We start from the raw sequence: 6,322 nt of genomic DNA, 5'->3' as shown, positions 1-6,322 counted from the left end.
AAACCAAAAAGCTTAAAGCACCTGGCATTCCTAGCCGGTCTCTCATCCAAGTACTAACCAGACCTAAGCCTGCTAAGATTCAGAGATTGGGCATCGACTCTTTTTTTTTTTTTTTGCAAAACTATTATATATAAGTGAAATTTTCCAAAAAGTTTAAAGCACCTGGTATTCCCAGGCAGTCTCCCATCCATGTACTAACCAGGCCCAAACCTGCTAATATTCAGAAATCGGGCATTGACTCTATTTTTTGGCAAAATTATTATATACTAACTGAAAAATTTCCAAAAAGCTTACAGCACCTGGTATTCCCAGGCGGTCTCCCATCCAAGTACTAACCAGGCCCAAACCTGCTTAGCTTCCGAGATCAGACGAGATCGGGCATAGCAAGGTTGGTATGGCCGTAAGCGAAGACTGCCACAAAGAGAGGGCTATTTAGAGATCAGCCAATCTAATCGCCAGTACATTATATGAGTAGGAAAGAAAACCCCAAAAGCTTAAAGCACCTGGCATCCTAGCCGGTCTCTCATCCAAGTACTAACCAGACCTAAGCCTGCTAAGATTCAGAGATTGGGCATCGACTTTTTTTTGCAAAATTATTATATAATTTGTGAAATTTTCCAAAAAGTTTAAAGCACCTGGTATTCCCAGGCAGTGTCCCATCCATGTACTAACCAGGCCCAAACCTGCTAATATTCAGAAATCGGGCATTGAATCTATTTTTTGGCAAAATTATTATATACTGGGGGGGCGCTGTTTCTAGCAAGGATGTAAGACGTGTTTCCCCGCTGCTCTGAGAGAAAGTGTTCCATTTACTCATTTATTTGCACAGTTTTGTATAATTTCTTTATACAAGTTGTAAAAATAGTTTACTAACATTAGAAGAATCACTCGCATTGACTGTAAGTCACGAATATGTCGTCTTCTCGAGCGAAAAACCGACGCGGGTAAGAGCGGCCGCGGCAAAACTGCACACTCGCCGGAGGATTCTGATGAGGCCTCGGCAAACATCAAGTTTACAGACAGTTCATCTGCAAACATAACTGTCATTCAGGGCATGTTGGAGTCAGTCAAAAATGATATTTGCCAGAAAATTGACTTATTGTCATCGGATCTGCGGTCAGAGATCGTCACAGTTAGACAAGAAGTTAAAGACTGGCTAGGCCCTTTGCAGCAAAAAGTTGACGCTAACGCTGACACTATTAGAGAACTGGAACGTTCGGCATCTGATCACAGTGATCGCATAACTGAAATGCAATCAGTCATATCCACGCTTCAAAAACAGGTGGTACAACTGGATGCCAAATGTGAAGATCTGGAGGGAAGATCCAGAAGGAACAATATTCGCCTCGTCGGATTACCAGAGGGAGTTGAGGGTTCGCATCCAGCTGACTTCGTCTCTCAGCTTTTGCAGAGCTTGCTGCATCTTCAGGAGAAACATCTACTTGACAGGGCACATCGTACACTGCGTGAGAGGCCAAGGAAGGGGGAGCCCCCCCGTCCCCTTGTCATTAGAGTCCACTACTTTCAAGCCCGTGATGAGATTCTACGACGTGCCGCGCAGCTATCTCCTCTGATGCATGATGGAAATAAGATATCTGTCTTTGCGGACTATACAACTGCTGTTGTGAAGAAACGAGCTGCTTTCAAGGATTCAAAACGTCTCCTTCACTCATGCCCCGGGGTTAAGTTTGGCCTTCTGTTTCCAGCTGTGCTGCGGATCACTCTCTCCAATGGTGCTGTACACAAGTTTGAGGACCCGGCCGCCGCATCGGACTTTATAAAAAAAACTGTCTTACCTGCTAATACCTGAGGTAAATATCATGTAGTCAGTTTGGCTTTAAACAGTGTGCACTGACCAAAATATGGCTATTGTCACTCTGCTCGATAACTTGCCTGCGAGTGTTGTTCCTATTAATATAATTATGTTAGTTTAACATAAGTTCGCACACATTATTGGTGTTATGGACAAAGTTTAGTCCTCTGTTTTTATTTATTTGTGTTTAATTATTATTATTTTTATTATTATTATTGCACTTTCTCCCAGGCAGCATAGAGTTAATTGTAGCTGTCCGAGTGTTAAAAGGGTAAAGTGCATGTGTCTCGTTTGGGGAGATGCTTCTGCTGAGGTGGGTGGGGGGTGGGAGAAAAGGGGTTTTGTTGCTGTTTTCATGTGTTTTTTTTTTATTTATTTTTTTTTATTTTTGTTTTTTTCTTTCTTTTTTCTCGCTTTGTTTTCTCTTCCTCTTTCCTTGGTGTCCGCTCAATTTTTGTCAGTTTCACAGTAAACAATTATTTCACATTCAAAATTTGATCCATATCATCTATGCCACAACCTAAAATGACGCAACATCTAAGTGGGAGGAGTTTTACATTTATTAGTTGGAACTGTAATGGAGTGAACAATCCCGTTAAGCGTAGCAAGATACTACATCACCTCCAACATTTAGGAGCTCAAAAAAAGCCAGGGGTGCTGCAATTCTGATACACAGGTCAGTTCCTTTTGTGTGCTCTGATGTCATAGCAGATCCCAATGGTAGATTTGTCATTGTCACAGGTAAAATCAGTAATTTTCCAGTTATTCTCGCCAATGTTTATGCGCCTAACTGGGATAACGATAATTTTTTTAGACATTTATTTTCTGTACTACCTGATACTTCTTCTCAACATCTTATTTTGGGAGGTGATTTTAATTGCTGGATTAATCCCAAACTTGATCGTTCCTCTGTTAGACATAATACACCATCAAAGTCTGCAAAGGTGATTCAGTCTTTTATGGAGGAATTTAAGGTCTCTGATCCTTGGCGCTTTTTTAACCCGTCTGGGAAAGAATACTCTTTCTTTTCTCAGGTTCATCATACTTTTACTCGGATTGACTTTTTTTTGATAGATAACAGGTTAATTTCTTCAGTTGAGTTATGCTCATACAACGCTATTGTTATTTCAGACCATGCCCCGGTTAGTATGAAGATGTGTATTAAGGAACTCGAGGGCACACGGCCACCGTGGCGTTTAAATACCCGTTTGTTGTCAGATGAGCAATTTGTGGAATTTGTTTCTAATCAGATAGATTTGTTTATATTGACAAACAAGTCTTCAGATGTTTCAGCATCCCTCCTTTGGGAAACCATGAAGGTGTACTTAAGAGGGGAAATCATCTCATACACTGCATATAGGGAAAAAATGAGGAAGCATAAACTATCAGAGATCATTCAGAAAATCGCCCATATAGATAATATCTATGCAGTTTCTGCATCCCCAGATATATATAGGGAGCGTCTTGCTCTACAAGCAGAATTTGACATTCTTTTATCATGCTACGCAGAGAATTTAATGCTTAGATCTAGATACAAATACCATGAAGAGGGTGATAAGGCAAGTAAGTTGCTGGCCCATCAATTAAGACAGGATTCATCCTCGCATCTCATTCCTCAGATTCAAACCTCATCAGGGGTAACAACAAACCCTCAGCTAATTAATGATCATTTTAAAGAATATTTTATTTCCCTATATACATCTGAACAAACTGATAACCCCCTTGCTTTTGATGTCTTTTTTAGCAAACTGAACATACCCATTGTCGATTCTGCTGCCCATTTGGAAGAACCAATCACTATAGAAGAACTCACTCAAGCTATTACCTCTATGCAAAATGGTAAATGTCCAGGGCCAGATGGGTATCCAGTAGAGTTTTATAAAAAATTTCTAGACAAATTGGCCCCCATGATGATTGACATGTATTTTGAATCATTTGATTCACTCAAGCTCCCCCAGACACTTAATCAGGCTTCCATCTCTTTGATATTAAAGAAGAATAAAGACCCCTTACACTGCACTTCTTACCGGCCGATCAGTCTTCTTAATGTTGACTTTAAGATATTATCAAAGTTGTTGGCAATACGTTTAGAGTCCATTTTACCATCCATTATCTCCCCGGATCAGACCGGGTTTATAAAAAATAGACACTCTTTTTTTAATATTAGGAGACTGTTTAATATCGTATACAATCCCTCTTCTTCTGTTGTCCCAGAGGCTGTCATTTCATTAGATGCAGAGAAAGCATTTGACCGGGTGGAGTGGAGGTATCTTTTTTACACTTTAGAAAAATTTGGTTTTGGTTATAAGTTTATCTCTTGGGTGAGGTTACTGTATTCTGGCCCACAAGCTTCTGTCAGGACCAATAATACTCGTTCAGGTTATTTTCCCCTCCATCGGTCCACTCGCCAGGGATGCCCTCTGAGTCCGCTACTCTTTGCCATTGCTATTGAACCTCTCTCTATTGCACTGCGATCTGATTCTTCTATAATGGGCATAAAAAGAATGGGTACAGAACAAAAGGTATCTTTGTATGCGGATGACCTTCTTCTCTACATTTCAGATTTGGATAGGTCAATACCTACAGCACTTGGTGTCTTAAAGTCCTTTGGTTCAATTTCTGGTTATAAATTAAATCTAAGCAAGAGCGAGATTTTTCCACTGAACTCTGCTGCTAGAAATTACCCTTTACTTAATTTTCCATTTAAGATCTCTCATCATAGATTTACCTATCTTGGAGTTTGCATCACAGATACATTTAAAGACCTTTTTAAATTTAACTTTTCTAAGTTGCTTCTACAGATGGAGAAAGATTTTGAGCGCTGGTCACTGCTTCCCCTGTCCTTGGCTGGAAGAATCAACTCTGTTAAAATGAATATTCTTCCAAAATTCTCTTATTATTTTCAGTGCATACCCATTTTCCTTCCTCAACATTTTTTTCGTCAAATTGATTCTCTAATTTTGGGTTTTATTTGGAATAAAAAGATCCCCAGAATTCGTAAGGCTTTTCTTCAGAGACCCAAAATACTTGGGGGAATGGCTTTACCTAACTTTCAGTTTTATTACTGGGCTACAAATCTTAGGGTCATGCAATACTGGTTAAATCAAGATTTTTCACATGATTCATTTGTATGGCTTACCATGGAAGCTACCTCATGTATGCCTACTTCGCTAGCAGCCTTAGTACATGCTCCCATTAAATGCTCATCTTCTCCCTACACCAAAAATATTATCGTTAAAACTACATTGAGAATCTGGAGGCAATTCAGACTCCACTTTGGTTTACAAACCTCTTCTATTTCTGCACCTATAGCAGCAAATTTTGCTTTCTTACCATCATTAATGGATAGGACTTTTTCTCAGTGGTCGGCATTAGGTATTATAACATTTAAGGATTTTTATATAGATAATGTATTTGCATCTTTCCAGCAATTACGGGAAAACTGTGCAATGCCCAAACACAATTTTTTTTGATATTTGCAAGTTCGTAGTTTTGTTCGGGACAAGCACCCTCAGTTTCCTAGTCTCCCTAGTGTTACTCCCATTGACTCCTTCCTCAAACCTATTCATGTTATGAAGGGTATGATCTCACATTTTTATGAAGAAATCTGCTCCTTACGTGAAAGCTCACTTGCATCTATTAAATCTCAGTGGGAGGAAGACATAGGAGAAAATATTCCAGAAGAACAATGGGAAAAGGTTCTAAGTCGTGTGCACTCCTCATCATTCTGTGCCAGACAGGGTCTGATGCAGTGTAAAATCCTTCATCGCAGCCACTGGACCAAAGTTAGACTTTCTAAAATATATCCTGAGGTAGATCCCATGTGTGATCGCTGTTATCAAGCCCCTGCATCTACTGCGCATATGTTTTGGTCTTGTCCATCTCTACACAAATATTGGTCTTTGATCTTTAAAACATTATCTGAAGTTCTTGGAATTTATGTCCAACCTTTGCCTGTCACAGCTCTATTTGGTACTCTTTCTCTTTCACTTGACATGCCCAAATATAAGACTGATTTTGTAGCTTTTGTTACTCTTCTGGCGAGACGCCTAATTTTAATAAATTGGAAATCACCTACACCTCCCACTCATTCTTCATGGATTAATGATATCTTTCATTTTATCAAACTAGAAAAAATTAGGCATACAATAAAGGGGTCTTCTGACAACTTTTATAAAATTTGGGGCCCTTTTCTAGATTGTGTAGGGAAGTGAAATGGTTTTAAACACCTGTCTATATCCCCTCTGGCAGTAAAGAATCTTCTTACACGCAAGATTAACCTGAATATGTCTTTGGATGACCAAGCTTTATATGGTTTCTCATTTTTTTATTTATTTCATCATCTCTCCTTTTTTTTTTTTTTTTTTTATTTTTTTTTTACTTTTTGGTTTATGTTGCTGTTCTTGCTTATTGTTTATACTTATGTCATTGTTTTATTCTCTCATGCTGAATGCTGTTTGGACGTAAGTTGCATCATATGACGGATCCATAATTGTATATTTCCTTTTT

General features: G+C 39.0%; 1 non-coding gene across 1 annotated transcript; it reads right to left on the bottom strand.

Moving 5' to 3' along the window:
• Positions 1-287: 287 nt before the first annotated feature.
• LOC113101418 (5S ribosomal RNA) lies at positions 288-406 on the bottom strand. The gene has a single exon (XR_003290084.1). It is a non-coding gene; the product is annotated as a 5S ribosomal RNA (ribosomal RNA).
• Between the last annotated feature and the right edge of the window lie 5,916 nt (positions 407-6,322).

Source organism: Carassius auratus, unplaced genomic scaffold, assembly GCF_003368295.1.
Source record: "Carassius auratus strain Wakin unplaced genomic scaffold, ASM336829v1 scaf_tig00217601, whole genome shotgun sequence".
Lineage (NCBI taxonomy): Eukaryota > Metazoa > Chordata > Actinopteri > Cypriniformes > Cyprinidae > Carassius > Carassius auratus.
This window is presented reverse-complemented; position numbering and strand designations above follow the sequence as displayed.